Here is a 21,937-nt window from a genome sequence, read left to right as displayed (position 1 = left end):
GATTCCCAGAGGAAGACCAAGTCATAGCCCCCCTTTATCTGTGGGGGTCACAGGCCTTCCTAGGGGTTAGACCCTAAGGAAAACCCAAGTGATGGCCCCTTAAGAAGGCTGTGCAAACCACAGGATTCCCCAGGAAAATCTAAAGTGGTAGCTCCCTTAATACCATGGTAGGGATCACAGGACTCCCCAAGGCAGGGTCAGGCAGTTAGCCCAAGACGTGCTTAGGAAGATCCATGTGATTTGCCCATTCTCACCCAAAGAACTCAGGACCAGAGTGGGCAGAGGGAAGCATTTATTACACTCCTTGAGGGAGTGGGTACAGTGCTCACTAGGAACACTCACACTGATACAGCAGCTGGAGTGAGGGTAACCATCTCCTCCACTCCTGTTTAAGTTATGGTTAGTTTACATTCTTTACTTTTTATATAGTTTTCTTAGGTTATACAGTTTATATGCGTAGGATAGTAAGGATACAGAAACAAAAGTGAAGTTAATTAGTTCTATCTTCCTTGTCTAAATTAGGATTAGTCTGCATTCTTTACTACCCTACCTTCCCTCTTTAACATATGTAAATTATGCAGATTAGTAGACCTGGACACTTGACCAGGACCTAACCCTTGAACTGTCATGATAAGCTTGGACTGATTCAACTGGTTTAGCTTCTCTAGCTTCCCTGATCCCTGGCTGGCCATTGTCTTGGTAGGTAAGCTTCAACTCAGCTATATGGATAGCTTCTGTGGGAGCAAAACCAGATACGATACTATCTTTTCTTACAATTCCTTCCTTTTCTTTTTAATAAGATTTTTGCTCCCATATTTCCTATTTGTCACTTCTACTCTCAAATTGTTTTAACATTAATTCACATTCTTCATCATTTTTCCCATCATCTGTTTTTACAATCATCATTTTTATGTTTCCTTCCCCATTAGAATACTACCCCCTCACCCATACCCTGAATGTATGGTAACCAATTGTATGATACAGGGTATATAGAGGTAAGAAGATTAGACCACATAATGCTAGTAGGAGGACTCCAATAATTTGTTTCCACCAGGAACCTTTGAACCAATCAAACCAAGAAGGATTGAATGGACCTATCCATGTCTGAACTGGGACATGTGCTAGTTTCCTGATACTATTAGTGATCTCTTTCACAGCCCATCCATTATCATCTATTTTTATGTAACAGCTAGAGAGGTTGAGCTTCCCACAAATAACTTCCTTCTTCTGCTTGCAAATAATCAAGAATCAATCTATGTTGCAGTACCGCCTCCCGGGTTTAGGTAGCCCGATCAGCCAGTAGGTCCAATGCCTCGATAGTCTGGTTGGTGATAATCTCTATTACAGATTGTAATCTTATTAAAGAACTCAAAATTTTAAAAATCGCAGCAATAAAACTCAAAACAACCACCTCATTTAGGTGAAAGATCAGACAATTCCATGCCTCATCTTTATCAAAATAAATGTTCTGATCTTTTGATATTGGCCCCTCTTCCAGCTTATCTGGCCTCCACCATTTGAGCCAAACCAGTACTTCTGTTCTCCCAACACCAGCCTCCTTACAGCCCACTTCTCAAATTTTTTCCTGCTCCTAATCCTACCACACTTCCTCACAGGTTTCTCCCTATTTCTGGCATGTTCCCTCTACCAAGACCACCCTGGAGCCTCCCTTATGTCAACTTAAAATGAGGTCTCCTCCCCCAAATCTTTCTTAGGTAGATATGCATGGAAATGGTTTACCCAGCACCTATTACAGTGCCTTAGGCATAGTAAACACTTAACCAAAGAAAAGGGGATTGAAGGGAAACCATCATTATTGTCCAATCTGAGCCAATTTGGGGGTAATCTTCTGACCATTCTTGCCAGCACCTCTACAAGAAATGAGGTGTACCCACCTCAGGGTAGGTGGCCAGGTGGAAGTGACAATATACAAATAAAGCAGTGTGACCACATTCTGCCTTTCATTGGGAGAATGAAGGGATAAAAAGTAAGAGATTGGAAGGGAGAAAATAAATGACTGGCTTGATCCCCTCAACTGACAAAGAAGGTCCTCTCTCTCAAACTACCTTGTGTCTAAACACTTTGCAACAGTAATAATAGCTAGCACTTATATAACGCTTTAAGGTTTGGAAAGCGTTTTAGAAATACTATCTAATTTGATCTTCACAACAATCCTGGTGCTCTTATTTATCCCCATTTTTACAGAAGAGGAAGACAAGGCAGACAGAGGGTAAGTGACTTGCCTGAGGACACATAGCTAACAAGTGTCTGAGGCTGGATTTGAACTCAGGTCTTTTTGATCTTAAGTCTGGACCTGTACCCACTGCCCATATAGCTGCCCTCTTGTTTTAATTTGTGTTTATTTCCTTTACATTCATTCTAAAAGTTCTGACAGATTCTACTAGAATGCAAGTTCCATATGAGTAGGGATTATTTGATTTATTATAACATTATCCTCAGTTCCTGGGACATAGTAAGTGCTTAATAAATTCATGTCAATTAATTGAAGACAGGGACTGGGTTACGGGATATGGGCTGATGGGGGACCACCCTTCAGAATTAAATTTAGAGAATAGAATCCATTATTTCCAACACAGAGAATCATAGAAATAGAGCTGGAGATGATCTTAGAATTAATCTAACTCCAATGCCCTCATTTTAGAGTTGAGGAATGATAGCTGAGGCAAGCTGGAAACCAAAACTTTAAATTTAAAAACTAAATCATAAACTTGTAAAATCAAGGATTCATATTCAGTGTAGCTTTCCCACTGATTCTCTCCAGAGCCAGGGGGACCACATCCTGAATCAAACCACCAGTCAATCAAGTAGTTGTTTTTTTTATTCATATGTCAACTTAGCCAGAATAGCATCTGGGAATTTCCCAAGGTGATGGAAACCAACATGTGTGACCACTACCAAGCAGTAGAGCCTGCTCCAGATTCTCGTGGACAGAATTTTGTGGTCTTATAAACTGTGCACTGTGTACGTGCATTTCAGAGGAAAGATAACATTCTCCTGCCTGCCCTCACAGTAGAGATTATGGTCTCTCTTGGAGAGAGATGGGCTAGATGCCAGAGAATCTGTCCATGCCATCCAGAAGCTATATATGTGTGTATGAATGTACGTGTTACACATATGTATACATGAATATACATATACACATGTGAATATATTTCTGTATACAGCATATGCATATACATATATACATGCATATGTGTACATATATATATCCAGAATCTATATGTGCATGTATGTATAGCATACATACACACATGTGTGTATGTACAGATCCACATTCATACACATACATGTGCATGTATGTAATAAATATATACATATATATAAACATGCATTATGTAAACACTAAGAGAGAGAAGGCATGTATATCCTATCTCATACACATGTACATTTATATACACATGGCAAACAGCACTTTGTTTCAATCTGGGAATCAGAGGCTCATCTTCCTATTTTTCATCTGCAAAATAATTTCCTAAATCAAATCTCTTCTCCACTAAACCAGTATTTCTATGGCATTTTCCAATTTCCACACTGTAGCTCAATAGGAGCACTTGCTGAATTATTAGTGTCTTTGCACTTGATTCAATTTCTCATCAGACCAACAAAATGAGGGGCTTTTCTTCACCACATGCTTTCCTTTTATGTATGATGGCAAAATGGGATCAGTGACAACTGCAAATAAACCAAACAGAAAGATTAAAGTATGCTCTACAAGCAGCAACAAGGTTAGAAACAATATTTTATCACTGTGGAACAGGGGCAATCTGTTGAACTTAATTCCTTTCTGGCCAGCATTGTGGAATAGAGATTTGTTTCAGAATCATTTCATGTAATTCATAGATTTTAAAACAGTCATAGTGTGTCTAGCTTTAGTATTTCTGAAAAATTACCTGAGCGCTAACAAATACATATGGTTAGTATGTTTTGGGACAGGTTGTATCTAACAGTCTAGCCACTTAACTCTCTATTCTTGTCTTATAGAAGTACATAGAAATATAGAGAGTTTGTATAGCTGGAAGCTTCCATTACATTCAGGATAACAATAATCATTCCCATTTTTATATGTACTCCCACCCTTTTACCGAGTGGATTTGGGGAAATCCCCTGAAGGACACCTCTGAGTTGTGTACTGCATAAGAGGGGAAAGACATGACTCCTGACTGGTTGAGAGAACACTGAGAGTAACTGCCGCCAGTGGCTGTGGTGCCAAAATGGCCGGAGATAGCCAAATGCCGTGGAGAGTGAAAAGAAAAACATGGGCCAGGCAGAAAATTGAAGAATAGCTCCATTTATTTATCTGAGGGACAGGGATTATATACCTTTTAAGCAAGCAGAATCAACAAATCCACATGTGAGGCATTCGCATAATGCATGACTTCCTCATGCTTTTGTTCCCCTTTTGCCATAAACAATATAGTGTTAATAGCCCACAGGTGGTATTTAGCACGTGTGTGCCATGGGGGTTTTGGAGAGAGCACGTGTGTACCAAGGAGGCTTGAAGAGCCTTCATCCTGAGCAGCACACGTATGCCAAGGTGGGGATGGAGAGCCCACATGCCAAATTATCAGCCCAAGGGCAAAAACAGGCCTCTGGCCTGTATCTTATCCCAGAGTGGACTTTCTCAGAGCTGGCCCCCTACAAGTAACCCCGTGTTTTGTGTAAGGGATCCGCTTATTGCACTTGGTTCTAGACACTTCTGGAAGAGACATGTGGAGAAAGGACCTCCTGGGAGGTAGTAGAAAGAGAAAAATATTTAAATAGTGGATGGGAACCCTCTGAGCCAGGAGCATGTATGGGAGCTAAACCTATAATTTTTCCAATCTGTAGGAATTCCAAGAAGGCCCTTTCTTTTCACACATCTCCCAAAGGTTTTTGGAACCAACTGAATACGAGGGCCTAATACAGGGCTGTCTTTCAGGAAACCACTCCAAAACCATCTTGGCAGGGCAAGGGAGGGGAGAGTTACATAAAATGCTTCAATATAGTTACCCTCATTTACAGAGGGAGAAACTGAGATTCAGGTCATGCAACTCCTTAATGTTAGAACCACTGTCATACTTTTGACCTCACCCATGTTGTTTCACTAAGAAACATCATAGGAGCAATTGAAAATTTGTACAAACATTTATTAGAAACAAAGACACATGAGAAAAGAGAAAGGGACTTATTTACTCTTAAGGTATTTTGATTTGCCATGCTCTTCAAACAGGCATCATGGGGGTTTGGGAAAAAGAGTGGCTTTGGCTGAACGTACCAAGGTCAGAGAGACAGGTTGGCTGGTTGAATAAAGACTGCTCCAGATGCACAGCTGCCTGCCTCTGATATCCAGAGGGGAGAATAAGAGCTGTTCCTTTTACAGATAGAATAAGGATCATTGCCTCTGTCCAATTGTATGGCTGGATTGTATAATAACATCACTAAAAACAGAAATATCTGAACAATTAAGAACAATCAGATAGACCAGGTTAGATTCTCTTATTTGCAAAAAAGACTCTGTTCCAGATCAGGCTACCCTGGACAGAAGCACAGCCTTGTTTGTTTGTTTCTTTGTTTGTTTGTTTGAAGGGCATTGGCACTCAAGATAGCTGGCTTTAAAGTTATCCCTTCAAAATCTCTAAAGCCTTAAGTCTTTTGAGGAAACCAGAGAAATTGAGTCCTTGTCAAGATCTGCACATGTACATGCAGTAGAGTCTACAAATCTTTCTCCCCAGTGTACAGTAGCACTGAGGGAGTCAGTCAATCAGTCAATAAGCATTTATTAAGTGACTGCTCTGTGCCAGACACCGTGATAAGCTGAAGATATGGAGAAGGCAAAAGACAGTGCCTGCCCTGGAGGAGGTCACAGTCTAATGGAATGGTAGTCCTCATCCTTCCCATGGATATTTCAGGAAACAATTCTGGATGATGCCCCAGAGGGGTTCAATGGACCAGGAGCCAATTAGTAGAGACTGACATACTCTCCTAAGCCTTTAGCCAGAGGTTCTTCTGATCTTTTTTTGGGTGTCATAGACCCTTTTTGGCAATCTGGTGAAGTCTATGGATATTTTCTCAGGATAATGTTTTTAAATGCATAAAAATACATAGGAATGCTAAAGAAAACCATTATATTAAATAATTACCATATATATATATATATACATACAAATCTCAAAATTAGAACCCCTAAAGACCTAGAAGAAACACTGATATGGGCAAAAAGTGTGCCACTCTGCTGCTAGGGAAGAAAATGCATCAAATTGTGATGTCACCTAAATACAAAATGGAGAAGACTTGCTTGTAACTTCAAGAAGAGGTTGCTTCCTCTAGCCCCCTGGGAAATCTCTTGTGTGCAAAATGGCTGCAAGAATCAGAATATACCAGCTGGTTTCAATGAATCCATTAACAAATATGTATTAAGTGTTCATTATAGTATGCTGAGTGCTAAGAATACAAAGAAAAAAGCAAAAACACCCCCTTCCCTCATTTTGTTTACATTATAAAGAGAAAGACATCATAAATTGAAACATGCAATATAAATATAGAGCTGATAAAAAGTGACCTCAGAGGGGATAGTGCTAGATGCCAGGGGGACCAGGAAAGATCTCCTGGTAAAGTTAGTGTTTGAGCTGTTTTAAAGGAAGCCAAGAACTGTGAATGCCAGAAGTGGAGGAGGGCATTGCAGGTATGTGGGAATACTCAATGTAAAGGCATAGATATTGGAGATTCATGTGCTAGCAACACCTAGTTAGCAAGCACTGAGCAGGAAGAACACACAGGAAGATCAAAGATAGGAAGGCGACAGGTTGTAAAGAGTAGCAAATGTTAAAGGATTTCATATGTGATCCTGGAAGTAAGAATGAATCACTGCCATTTATTGACCAGGGCAGGGGGTGGGGGGGGGGGTGGGAGGGTGTGGAGTGATCTGTGGAAATACTTTAGGAAAATCACCTCAGTAGCTGAATTGAGGATGAATTGGAGAGACAAGAGATCTGAGGCAGGTAGAACAATCTGAAGGCTACTCCAATGGTCCAGGTGAGAGGGGATTGGAACCTAAATTAGGTTTGTGACTGTATGAGTGGAGAGAAGGGAAGATATATAAGATTAATTGTAAGGAAGGAAGTACAAGATTTGGCAACTGACTGAGAGGAGTTAACAGTGAAACCTAGACCATGAGGGGTGGATGGTGGTGCCCTCTACCGTAGGAGGGAGGTTAAAAAGAGAGGAGAGCATGAGAAAGAAGATAATGAGTTGGTTTTGGACAAGTTGAGTTAGAGATTCCAACAGGTACTGTAGAACTAGAGCTCAGGAAAGAAAATAGGATTGGAAGTAGAGGTCTGGGGCATCTGCATGAAGATGATAATTAAACCTATGAGAGCTAATGAGATCACTAAGTGATAAGGTATAGAAAGGAAAGATTAAGAGAATCAGAGCAGAGCTTTAGTCAGTGGTATGCTAGAAACAACTCATACTTGGCAAATGCTACAAATCAGGGCTTGATTTATTTTTTTGATGATCATCTAAACTTAAGAAAGTGATGGAGAATTCTGTACTTTTTTCCCAGAGATCTGGTTGTTAAACATTTCCCAGCACATTTACAATTAGTGAACTTGATACAGATAAATATCCAGTGAAAGAGACTGAGAAATAGAAATCAGAGAGATGGGAAGATAATCAAGAAAGAGCAGAATGAAAAAATCCAGAGAGGGGAGAGTATCCAGATGAAGAAGAGTAACATGTTGGAGAGAAAGAAAGATGAGGATCAAGATGAGCCAGTTAAATCTGACTGTTAATAGATGACTGTTAAATTTGAAGAGAATTATTTCAATTTGTCAGTGTTGTTTGTTCATTTTCTTTTTTGTTGTTGTCATTCTTCATTTTCGAAGAGGACCAATGACATCACAGGACGATGTCTTGACCCATGTGTGAATTGGATTCAAGTAAAGCAGAGTTGCACAAAGTTGTCAGCTTCCTTCTCTCAGAGACATCAAAGTCCAGTGGCAAGACAAAAGTCAAGACTACCGGGATGCAGCCTTGGCATCTTTGATATCTGACCAAAGTCTAAGCGCTGCATTAGCACTTTGAGTCAGCTGCCTTCATGGCTATTGGAAAACATTGTTCTCATCTTCCCCTTCTGCTAGTGGAAGTCTTCACATGCTTGGTGTAGACACCCTCCTAACTAACTAATGGGTTTGAAGGTGGTCAGTTGCCATCAACCTGGTTTAGCCTATCAGCCAAGACCGTTAACTAGGGTATGGCCGCTGTGTCTGCTACAGCTTTTTGGAGCCTCTGATGAGATTCAAGTGCCAGGTAAACATCAAGGGTGGATGAGCAGCCCAGAAAAAGGCTTAGCAAGCACTCACACCAGAGGTGCTAGTCCTCCTCGAATACCTCATATACCCCAAATGATGTCAGTAACCCTACTGCAGAGAGTTTAAAAGAAAATAAGAGAAGTAATATGGGCACCAATTTTAAGGGTATTTTTCAAGGAGATTACCTGAGAAGGAGAGGTAAGATATAGGATGATAGCTGGTAAATGTAGTGGAATCTATTTAGGGTTTGTTGTTTTTGTTTTTTAGGATTGGGGAGACTTGGACAAGTTTGTAGCCAGCAGGGATACAGATAGTTCTCTCCAACAATGCTAAAGAAGGCAGGACAGGTTGAGATCAAGTGTATATATATATATATATGGAAAAGTCAACCTTTACAAGCAGAAGGAACATCTCAACATCAGATTGGAATGAAGGAGATGATAGTAAGAAACAATGACAGAGGGACACAAAAGAAGAAATGCAGAAGAGGGATCTTTTTTGCACACAGTCTCAATGTTTTCAGGAAAGTATGAAGCAAGGTTCTCAGCTGGGAGGATGGGGGAGGATGTTACCTGGTAGACTTGAGGAGAAAAGAAAATATTTGGAACAGTGAGTGTGATTGGGTATCAGCTAGAGAGGAGGAATACAATTACCTTGCTAAAGTGAGATGAAATTAGCCAGCATAATGAGCTCAGTCGGTAATTTCCTCCAGCTCCATTCAATAGCACATGAGAAGGGGTGGAGGAGGGGAATGATGAGAGTAATCCAGGGTTGGGGTTTGGCAAGGCACGACTGGCAATAGGACAAAGGAGCGGAGCAGGGGATTCAATAGTAGAGGATAGTGTAAAGTTGAACTGGTTCACCAAGGGGGTCCAGACTGGGAACGGAGGAGAGTGTAGCCAGAGCAGGTGTGAGGGCATGGGATAGTCTTGAGATATGAAGGAATTAGAAGTCACAATAAGGACAAAGGATAGTTTTAGGAGGAGTGAAGCATAGGGTGAAAGGTAAAGATAAAATACTATGATGAGAAAAGGATATTCCTGAGAGTTCTTGAAGTAAACCACTTGTGGGTGATGGCAAGATCAAAGATTTATCCATCCTTTGGGGTAGCTAAGGTGGAATGGAGGAGTAGAATAGAATTGGACCTAGGAAGTCAGAATGTTTGAGGAAAGATTGACATGTACCGTTGAAGTTTCCAAAAAAAAGAGGAGAGTTGAGGTAGGGAGGAAGACTGTGAACTCTTTAAGAAAGGAGGGAAAATGTCCTGGGGGTGAGTAAATACCAATTACCAAAATCTAGTTTGGGCGATAAAGTTAGATTGAATAAAATTCGAAGAAGAGATCACCAAGTGATCACAGTATAGGGAGCGTGTGAAAATATCAGAATTGACAGTAGTGACCAGGGATGAAATGTCATGGGGAGGGAGGCAGGTGTTAGTGAATACCAAAAGATGGAAGAAGGAAGAAAGGAAAAGGTTTCAGGTGAAAGAAAATTTGTTAATTAAGGAAGGGGTGGGCAGATCTGGAGTAGGTCTTTGGGACAGTTAGATTGAGGGAATGAGGAAGGAAATAGTTGAGGTTATAGAGGGGGTATTGTTCAATAGGAATAGAGGGGGGTTAGTATCCCGGGGATGGGGAGAATAGAAGGGAGTGGAGGGGGGCTGTTGTTAGCCATGATGAACCCAAGAAGTCTAATAACAGTGAGGTTGCCTGATGAAGAAGGGAGATTAGAATGTTTAGAGTCAATGACTTGTGCTGATACAGCCCTCGAATGCCTCACCTGTCATGTTGCTGTTAATTGAGGCAAACCCGTTGGTGGTATGCTCCTAGTCAAGGTGACCAGTTGGGAAACCTACAGAGAAGTTAGGAGGTATATTATGGGGTCTGGAAGCCTCGCTAAGTCAGGTAAGTGAGACGTCACCCAAAATATACTTGGCCCTTAATGTTGGGAGGGAGTCTCTAACAAAAGAGTTACATACATATTAACTAGCTATGTGACTGGAGAAAATCACTTAGCATTTCCTCCTTTGTTAGAACAAATGATGTCTAAAGTGCCTTCTATCCCTAAGATTCCATGATTGTGTGTATAGGAATAGCCCAGTTCATAAAGGATGGAGAGGTCAAATGGCATCTCACCTCAACTGAAATATACACACATTCCCCCTGCAGGAAACCTGTTCCTATTGTATGGCAGGCTCCCTGCCATTCTCCAGGGGAGATTATACAAATGCACACAAACAGAAATGCCCCGAGGAACAGAGTGCAATATATGGGTCCTGTGCTAACCAAACCCAGGGAATTCACAGTGACCAGAGGAGAAATAATTTTCCAAATGTCTAATACAATACTGAATTTTCTGAATTTCACAGCTAATTTGAAGGAACCTATTTAGAACATTTTTCTTGTCAGGAAAAATTTTAAAATACATTCATTCAGTGTGACATGATAATTGAAACTGGCTGCCTGATGAATTTTTTTATCTGTTTCCAAGCTATTGCATGATGGGTATACATTTGATGGGCTGGAACAGTGCTTTGTTAAACTGAGAAAATGGTATCAATCATGAAAAGCCTCTGCCACTTCAATTTTCTGGGTCTGTAGAAAGGTGCATGTTGCTGGTTTCTTTGTACACAGTCTCACTAATTCCTTCTCTAAAGAGGTAGATGTATCTCCCCAACAAATACATATCTGTGTCTATGGGTGTGCATCTCCAGACACACATATCTTTATGTGGTCCATTTTTCATATGCACATACATAGTACCCTCTAGTGGTTACCACAAGAACAAAAGGAGTTGTTGCTAGGAAAATATTGTGGAAATTACTGGGGTCCAATAAAAGCCCATTCCTTCTATTTGCCACTGGGGAGGATTTCTAGGAGTGTCAGTCTGCAGATTTATGACTATCCCTGAAGGACCAAGCATCTAATAAAGACCTAGATTGGATATTACATTGCCATGTTATGACAGATGTAATATTGAGACTACATTTATAAAGGGCGTCCTAGGGCAATGTGGCAAAGACACTGCCTTGAACCTAGGGGTTTTATGGTACTGGTTCCCTCTGTCATGTATGTTGCATGGGAAATTGGGTGCACTGCAGCCTAGCAGGAATCTAGAGAACAACTCTAGAGGAAAGTGAATGGCATGTTTCATTTGCTTTTCAGTGCCGATATATGACAGCTTTGGGGATAGAGGGTGGGAGTAGCCAGACAGTCAGATTACTGTGATAGAACCTCTGAGTTTCTCTCTGAGGTACAATAGTACAGAATACCATCTGCCTCATTCTGGTTCCCCAGGTACATTATGCATCTTGGGGGCCTGATTAAGGCATGTGAAATCTGGGACACCCACAAATAGGAGAAATGCCTCAAGTCTGCTGTTAACCAGGTGGATGTTCTATTAGGTACTTGGGTTGGTGGTGATAAATAGTGCTTGCCATTTCTGCCCCCCCTTCCCCCACATTATGGATCCAAGTCATTCCGTGAGTAACAGGATGATTATGTCCATTTAGGGTGTAATCAGGCTACAGATTCAACTGGACAAAGAAAAGTGAGGATGCACAGACGCAGAGAGAAAGGGGAAGTGCTGTCTGTGGTATAGTATATGAATGGTGTATGGGACAGAATTTTTAAATAATAGGAGAGACATCTTTAGGAGAAACAAAGTAAATTTATTTCACAAACCTTGCAAGATTTGGGCACACCTCCATAATGGAGGAGGCGAGATAAAAGGGAACCTGCCCTAATTTATACTCCTAATGAAAAAGACTCCCACCTACCTCTATCCCTTCTCGCCATTGGCTGGGAGGTGGGCTTACAGTCTAGGCGCGAAAACTACACAGAGGACCAAGGTTGATCTGGTCCATTCAGGTTTTTCCCTATCAGAACTCAACTGCCTGGGTGGCCTCTGAAAGTCTAGGAGAAGAAATGGGGTGGGGGAGGGGGAGAGACCTTCCTAGAGCAGAGAACAAATAGCTCACAGGAAGTTCATTATCTTCTAACATCTGAGAGAGCGAGGGGGAAGGACACGCCCCCAGTTCCAGGCCCTGACCTTCCAAAATCGCAAAGCCAAATCCCAAAACCTCTCCATTAGACATACCCTGTGAAGTCTTCACAATTATCCATCCCATTCAATGGCATTACTCTGAGCCCGTGAATTCCATGGAATGAGCCTTAATATAGCAAGACTTCGAATCAATGAAGATAATAAGAGCTCATATTAATATTCAATTCAACAGGCAATTATTAAGTGGCACAGTGGGTAACTGCGTAGAACTTGGAGTAGCAATAATCTGAATTCAAATCCTGCCCCAGGCACTAGCTGTGTGACCCTGCGTTCTCTAAGAGCTTCAGTTTCCTGATCTGTAAAAATAGGGATACTAAGAATAATCCCTACCTCGCAGAGTTGTTGGGAGTACCAAATGGGATGTCTCTCTCTCTCTCTCTCTCTCTCTCTCTCTCTCTCTCTCTCTCTCTCTCTCTCTCTGTCTATCCCACACACACACACACACACACACACACACACACACACACACACAAACTATAGATAGATATAGTTTGTACATGTGTATAAGTATGTATATAAACATATATACACGTGTCATATATATACATATATTTTATATATGGAGAGCTAGGTGGCACAGGGGATAGAGTGCTGGGCCCGCAGTCAGGAAAACCTGAGTTCAAATTCAGCCTCAGACACTTACTTGCTACATGACCCTGCACGAGTCACTTAACCTTTGCTCAGTTTTCTCATCTGTAAAATGAGCTAGAGAAGGAGATGGCAAACCATTTTAGTGTCTTTGCCAAGAAAACCCCAGATAGGGTCAGGAAGAGTCACACACAACTGAAACCACTGAATAATAACAATATACGCATGTACGTGTATATTTCATGCATATGTATGCATAAATGCGTATATGTGTGTGTATATATGTATGTGTGGCATATACATATACAGCACTTTGCAAAAGCACAAAATGTTATCATATCATGCCAGCTAGCATACTAGGCTTTAAGAGATACAAAGAGGGAAAAAGGATACAGTGCCCACCCCTCAAGTAGCTTAAATTCTATTGAGAGGAGAGCAGTATGATATGCACACATAGAAATACAATGTACAAAATGATGCAAAGTAATTTCATAAATGAATGAGAAAACACTAATGCCTGGGGGGACGGGGAAAGGCCCCAGGTAGGAAGTATCTCCTTAGCCGCCCATCGCAGAGAATGGTAAGGGATGGAGGTGAGGAGAGAGTGTGCCCCAACTTGTACAAAAGCATGAAAGCAAGAGATAAGATTTCATTTGTGGTTAACAGCTAGAAAATAAAGCATCTTATAGATATTGATTTATTTGACCCTGAGGGGATGAGGAAGCAGAGCCTCAGAGAGGTCCAGGAGTCTAGAACCTGCAGGCCACATGTGGCTCTCTAGGTCCTCAAGAGGGGCCCTCTGCACTTGAGGATGTTGACCTGGAGACCACAGGCTCCACACCCCTGGAAGCCCTCCCTCCAAGGTCACTGAGCTGTGTATGGAGCAGAGCCAGATCAAGTTCAGGTCTTCTAATGCTAAGTCAGCCAATCGATCGGTGTTCACTGTGCACTCACTATGTGACAGGAAGTGGGCTAAGACCTGGGGATGTAAAGAAAACAAGAAAAAGAACCCAGCAGCTGCTCTCGAGGAGCTTACGTGACGAAGACAACACATAAATAACTGAGTACTACACATACAAGATACATATGGAGGAAATGGAAGGCAGTCTGAGGGAGGGTGGTGTTAGTACCTGGGGGGGCAGGGATGGGCTTTGAGCTGTGCCTTGAAGGAAGCCAGGGAAAGTCACAGGTGGAAGTGAGCAAGGGGAGCATTCCAGGCCTGGGAGATAGCAGGGGCAAAGGCACAGTTTGGGAAATCTAGTGTTATGTCCCAGCAGGGTGGTTGAATAGCACATGCATGGGAATCAAGTGTTGGAGAACTCAAAAGGTGAGAAGGTACGGGGCTCTGAAGAACTTGACACACTGAGCAGAGGTGATTACATTTGGGCCTGGAGGTATTTCTTGCTACTCTGGGAACAAAATGCAAATCTAGACCTAATGAGACAAGAGTTTGAAACTCACTCTTACCCTCTGTGCCTAGGTGGCTTCTTTATGAAAGTGAACAAAGGAAAGCAGCCCCGAGAATAAGCTACACTAATCACACATTGTGCCCCACGATTAACTGGGGAAAAAAAATGCTTCCCTTTGGCAGAGAGCTCAGTAATTCCTGTGAATGATCACAAGATAACGATGTGCTATGCAGGAATTGTATTGTTTTTCTCCATTTGAGTCCTGTCTGGGGAAGAAAATGAGGTCTGCAGTTATATACACAAGAACTCTGGGAAGCAGCCAGCCAGGCAGATGCTGTGTGTGTGTGTGTGTGTGTGTGTGTGTGTGTGTGTGTGTGTGCGCGTGCGCACATGCATGCGCACTGGGGGAAATCATCTATAACCAATAGGATAACTCATTATATTCAGCTCTAGTAGGATGATTTGGGGCATAACACGACAGTCATAAGTGGAAGTATGCCCACGTTTTGTAACCATCCCAGTTTCTAAATCCGAGTCAACAACCAATATATCAAGGAGGGGCTACTGGTAAATGCCAGCAGCCTGGCCAGCCAATCCCTAAAGAGCTTCTGTGGTTCCCCACGGTTCAGTGTAAGCCATTTCTAAGTGGTTTACTTTCCTTCAGGGTTCATGACAGTCTCCAAGTCTGAAAAATACTCATAAAATCTTAAAGTAAAATGCCAAAGATTGAAGAAGCCTCAATGGAGTAAGAGAATCTTTACACAGAGCTCTTTGGGAAGAGAGTGTTCTTCACCAGAGTGGGCTCTGAGGCAAAAGATAATGGAACCCTGAGAGGTGCCCATTGTTGGAAGTACATTGGAAAGAGTCAGAGTACCTGGGTTCAAATCTTACCTCTCTTCTACTTCCCACCTATGTAACCTTGGGCAAGTCATTTAATTACTATGGACTCCAATTTCTACATCAATAAAATCAGAATGTTTGAATACATAGCTTCTAAGATCCCTTCCACCTCTAAATCTATGATCCTGTTATATATACATACATACACATACATATACATGTATATACATATATGTTTAGCACTTTAACGTTTGCAAAATACTTTATATTATTTCATTTGCTCCTCTCTTATTTGCCCTTTACGAATTAGGAAACTGAGGTACAAAGAATATGGGGACTTGCCCAGAGTCACACAGCTTGTAAATGCCTGAGGCAGAATTCAAACCCAAGTCTTCTTGACTCTAAGCCCAGCATGATATCTATTACACTAAACTGTCTCTCTGGGAGGCTGATTCTATTAAACATTGCCGTCTATGTCGGGAGAGGTGTCTTTTTGTTTTGCTATGTTTGGGGATGGGGTCGGAAGGGGAAGGCACAGCAACTAGGGTTAAGTGACTTGCCCAAGGTCACACAGCTAGTCAGTGTATCAAGCGTCTGAGGTCAAATTTGAACTCAGGTCCTCCTGACTCCAGGGCCAGTGCTCCACTCACTGTACCACCTAGCTACCCCAAGAGGTGTCTTTTTCTAAATTAGCTGCTCTTATATACCACACAATCCCCTGGCAAATAAATAATAAGGCCTTTAATAATTTAATAAACTATAATAATTATAACAATTATATTATATTACACATGATACAATATATAATATAATATATAATTACTATATTATATATAGAATATTATAATTATTTAATATAATTACATTATATTATAGATAATAATATATTATATATTATAATATAATTAATATACTATATATTGATAATATGATATTATAATAAATTATAATAATAATTTAATAAATAAGGCCTGTAATCAATGCTTGTAGAATACATGAATGAATGAATGAAAGCTTACTTTCTTGGAATGTCAGGTCAGAGAACAGATAGCAAGAGTTGGGTTTATTTGTTAAAAGCTTTGACAACATTCCAATGGGGGGTGGCGGGGGGGGGGGGTTCCTCCAGTTCTGTTTTCTTCTCCCAGGTGCCGCATTCAGTAGCTTTATTTATTGGTCATTCATCAGCTTTCACCAGCAATCAATCCAGTCACCATATCTGATTCCAAATGGGAAACAAAACTAGAAGTTTGATGGCAAACAAAGCAACCCACCAGGCTAACCAGTCTAGGTCCCCCCACACTGCCATTCCCAAACTGGTGGCCTAGGCAAAACTCTCTCTCAGCCCACCAGCTGCTTACAACATGACTGTTGATCCGGGGATTTTGACAGCTTTGGCCTCTGGAATTAAAATGGTTAGACGGATTGATTTTCTTCAGCTTCTTATCATAAACAAGCTCTTAGAAAAGGCACTGATGTCTAGTGTTATACAGAGATGGGGAAGAGGACTGGGTTAGAATTCAGGAGGCCTGGCTTCTAGTTTCATCGGTGTTGCTAGCCACATGACCTTAAACAAGAAATTAATCTTTCTGTGCCTCAATTTTCTTCTACAAAATGGAAGTACTTGCCTTGCCTATGACACAGGAATGTCACAAGGTTCAAATGAAATTATGCATATGAAAATGATTTTAAAATAGTGAAGTTTTATCATTGCAATTATTACTTAAGGGGTAATAGAAACAGTAAGCATGGTATAATGACAATGGCATTGGTCTTGAGCAAGAAGAACCAAGTTTGAGTCCTAATACCTTCTCACATTTGTTTTGCTCACAGCTTATTCTTTGCTGCATTTTAAGAGTCTTTCTACTGTACTTGATTACATTCCAAAGCTATGATCATCCAGGCAAGGCACATATATTAAGGGTATAAGTTCTACATGATTGGAGGATCTTCATGCATGTGCCTACAATTGTTAAGTCTGACTTCAGAACAATTACCCTGGTATTCCCAGGAAGAACTCTGGTGTAAACTCTATCTCATATTAACTTCCTAATGTTTTAACACACGCATACACACACACACACACACACACACATACACACACACACATTAAGGTGAAGTTTCAGCCCATTAGGCCCTGGAGGCTGACTGCTAGACCTCCCTCTTCTGGCAGCTCCCCAAGTTACACAATACCGTTTTGTCCCATTTCTCGGCCTTTATGACATGCCTTTCCCCCTTTGAAGCTCCACCTAATATTTACTTTTATGAGATTTTAATAATAATAATTTTAAGAAAATAATGCTAGCTAGCATTTGTATAGCACTGAAGGTTTACAAAGCACCACATCTTTCCAGCCCTTGAAACGCTCGCTGTTACTGATTGAAGGTAAAACAATCCTCCCAGTCACCCAGGCTCACAACCTGGGTTCTCTCTTCATTCTCTCTCACCACACCTCCCACCATCTCCAATATGTTACAAAGTCCTGTCTATTTTACCTTCATAACATCTCTCTTCTACATTCCTTTCTTCCTCTGATATTACCACCACCCTGGTGCAGACCTTTATCACTTCACACCTGGACTATTGCAATAGCTTTCTGGCTAGTCTCCTTGCTTCTACAGCTATCACTTCAACATCATGACTTTCCCCATCATGGTTTTGTTATATTGTGGGTCAGCATAAGAAATTAAATGATAATTTTGGGGAAGTTTTGTGAAAGCCACAGAAGACACTCAAAGACCAGCAAATGATACAGAAAAGGTTTAGAAACTTAGAAATGCTTAAGATATGTGTATAGTATTGTAGAATAACAATGTATTTTATCTTTTAATATCATAATAATTCAGACTTCTCTGGTATGAAGGGAGGGCCAAAAGATTTTATGCAGATTTTCCAGATCGTGAGGACACCATGACCTTCTGCCCTGTGATGTGGAAGGGATAACCGCAGTCTCTCTTCAGCATAGTCCATGCTTCATTCATATCAAATTTCCTGTTTCAGGTCTGACCATCTCTCTCTCTCTGTCCCTCTGTCCCTCCATCTCTCTCTCTGTCTCTGTCTCTTTCCCTCTCTCTCTGTCTCTCTGTCTCTGTCTCTCTCCCTATGTCTCTCTGTCTCTGTCTCTGTCTCTCTCTCTGTCTCTCTCTCTCTCTCTGTCTCTGTCTCTCTCTCTCTCTCTCTGCCTCTGTCTGGCTGTCTGGCTGTCTCTCTGTCTTTCTCTCTGTCTCTCTGTCTCTCTCTCTTTTTCTCTCTCTCTCTCTCTCTCTCTCTCTCTCTCTCTCTCTCTCTCTGCCTCTGTCTGTCTGTCTGTCTGTCTCTCTGTCTCTGTCTCTGTCTCTGTCTCTCTCTCTCTCTCTGTCTCTGTCTCTCTCTCTCTCTCTCTCTCTCTCTCTCTCTCTCTCTCTCACACACACACACACACACACACACACACACACACACTCACACACACCCCAACTCTAGTGACTCCTTTTTGCCTCAGGATAAGATATTAAATCCTCTGGCTTTTGAATTTCTTCACCACCTGGTCTCCAGTCTTCTTACATCTTACTTATCCCCATATACTCTGTGATCCAATGACACTGGACCCTTTGCTCTTCCTCAGACAAGGGCCTCCATCCAGGCTATAATTCTCTCTCTTCTCATCTCGACCTCTTTGCTTCCCTGGCTTCTTTCAGGTCCCAGTTAAAATCCTACCTTCTACATGAATCATTTTCTGATCTCACTTAGTACTAGTCTCTTTCCTCTGTTGATTTTCTCCAATTTATCCTGTATGTAACATGTTTGCTCATAGTTGTTTACGTGTTGCCTCCTCCATTACACTGTGAGGTCCTTGAGACCAAGGACAATCTTTTGCCTTTCTTTGCATCCCCAGTGATTGACTCAGTGCCTGGCACATAGTAGGTGCTTAATAAATACTTGTTGACTAACTGACTTTACATATATTATCTCATCTGATCCTCAAAATGGCGGGTGCTACCACGCATCCTATCTTATAGATGAGGAACTCAGGTTGACAGAACTAAGTGACTTTCTCAGGGTCACACAGCTAGTAAATGACTAGGGCAAGATTCTAAATCAGAGCATTATTTAGTTGCCTGGCTGCCTCTGTGATCCATAGGCAAGAAGGTGCATAGACAATTGATTTGAAAAGTAAGTTCACTGATCATGTGACCGAAGGAACTAGCCTGAGTACTGCACGGGTACTCCTAACTCGTACAATTCTCTACAAGTCCAAGGATTTCGGTTAGAACTTCTGTTGAGTATTGATTGGAGACCCTGGATAAGAACTGCACAACAGTTCAAAAACAGGCTGCAATCTGATCTAACGGAAGGCACCCACATGGATGAGGTCATTTTCATTGTTCAGTCATTTCAGTCTCTTCATGGGGTTATTTTGGGGTTTTCTTGGCAAAGATACTGGAGTGTTTTGCTATTTTCTTCTCCAGCTCATTTTACAGGTGAGGAAACTGAGGCAAATAGGATGAAGTGATTTGTCCAGGGTCACACAGCTAGTAAACGTCTGAGCCTGGAGTTGAACTCAGGTCTTCCTGGCTACAGGCCCAGCGCTCTATCCACTGTGCCACTTTGCCACAATTCCTCTGAAATATTAAAGTTTAACTAGGTAAATTGCAGGAGGACCTTGTGAGTATTGTTTGCTCTTTTCACGCCTTGAGTAATGGTCCGAAAGATTGCTCAAAGTATTTTTTCACCCACAAAACATAACAGGACTAGATAAGCCACTTATTCAAACTTCTGTTCGTTAATCTATATGATTAGACTTCATTACCTTAAAGTATTATATAAATGTGAGTTATTGTTGTTAAACACAGGGGTAATAATCTCATGGGGCAGGTAGGTGGTACAATGGGATGCAGCACTCACTGGGCCTGGAGTCAGGAAGACTTGACGTCAAATCTGGACTCACTCACTGGGCAAGGTACTTAACCCTTATTTGCCTCAGTTCTTCATCTGTTAAATGCGGACAATGCTGGAAAAGGAATAGTCAAACCATTCCAGTATCTTTGCCAAGAAAACCCCATGGACAAATCCATGGGCATCACAAAGGGTCGGACACAACTAAACAACTGAACAAAGACAACAGTAATCTCAACTATAGTAGCTTATCTATTTATTAATCATCAAAACAAAAAATTTATCTAATCACTATTATGTTTAGCTTAGTGCTAGGTTCTTGAAGAAGAAAAAGAAGGTCATGACTGAAGATGTATAAGAAATAAAGACTATTTGATGATAATGAATAATTTTTATTATGATACATGTAGTATGAGAGGCAACATGATACGATATAAGTGTAACGGCATCCAATTCTAATAGAAGTGAGAGGTCGCTAGACATAAGGATCCCTGCAGGCCACATATTGACTCAGAAAACTACACATTAACATTGTCTGTGGTCTATTCTATTTTTATGTATTTAGCTAAGTATTTCCCAATTATATTTTAATCTGGCTCAGACTGCACTCCAGAGTGTTTCAGGCCACAGTCCTGCAATAATGTTTGACATTTCTGATATACTGGAAGGAGAGTTGGCCCCTAACTAACCGGATTCAAGTAATGCTTTTAACATAATGTTTTGTGGTTTGTAAAGTATTTTACAAATACTATCTGATTTTATCCTCATAGCAAGCTGGAGAGATAGGTTCCACTATTATCACCATTTTACAGACAAAGAAACTGAGGCAGACAGGTTAAGTGAATCGTTCAGGGTCACACAGCTAGTAAGTATCTGGGGCTAGATTTGAACTCTTGTCTTCCTGACTTGAAGTTCCATGCTTGATGCACTCCCTATACCATCTAGCTGCCTCACTTCCCTCCCCCCAAATTACTACATTTTGTTGGCCATTATTTTATTTAATATTTTTGTAGCAATATTCATTCATGATATTCAATGATGTTGGTCTAAAGTTTTATTATTCTTCCTTATCCTTGCTAGGTTTAAGGATAAAAAGCATATTAACCTCTATGCTGTCTTTTTCTTTTTTTGAAAACAATTTTTTTTCTGTCATTGTGTAAAAGGTGTCACTTGTTCTTTAATAGAATTTACCTACAGACCCATCTGGTCCTATTGAGATTTTCTAGGTGTTTTTAGCACTTCATTAATGAACAGTTTGATTTCTCCTCATGAAATTGGTTTACCTGTTACCTTTTTTGTCAATTGCGTTTTTTAAATTTTTGTTAATTTTCATTCATTTACTTTATAGTCTCAGTTTTGACATGTAATTGTATATAACAGCCTCCAACAGCATGCTACCTTCATATTTGTTTCTGACCTCTCATTTCAGTAACTCATTCATTCTGTCTACTTTTTCTAAATTGAACTTGTTAGCTTCCCTGTTTTTTCAGCTTTTTGTCATTTATTTAACAACTCAGTTATTATTCCATTCATTGTTTTATGAATTTACCCTTTTGTTTTGACATTTCCTTATCTGTTCTTGCATTTGGTGTATTAATTTGTTGATTTTTCCAGTTTTTTAATTGTGAACTAAACCACTAGTTTCTCTCCCTCCCTTTTGTTAACATCAACATCCAGGGATAGAAATTTGCTTCTGAGTACTACTTAGGCTATATCCCACAAATTTCGATGAGTCAGATTTCTATTGCTGTGTGATCTTCAACAGAATCTGCTATTGTTTCTATAATTCTTTTTTAACCCAAACATTATTCAACAATACATATTTTAGACTGTATATAGGCTTACATCTTTCTA

The sequence above is a fragment of the Trichosurus vulpecula genome, chromosome 1 (assembly GCF_011100635.1).
Source record: "Trichosurus vulpecula isolate mTriVul1 chromosome 1, mTriVul1.pri, whole genome shotgun sequence".
NCBI lineage: Eukaryota > Metazoa > Chordata > Mammalia > Diprotodontia > Phalangeridae > Trichosurus > Trichosurus vulpecula.
This window is presented reverse-complemented; position numbering follows the sequence as displayed.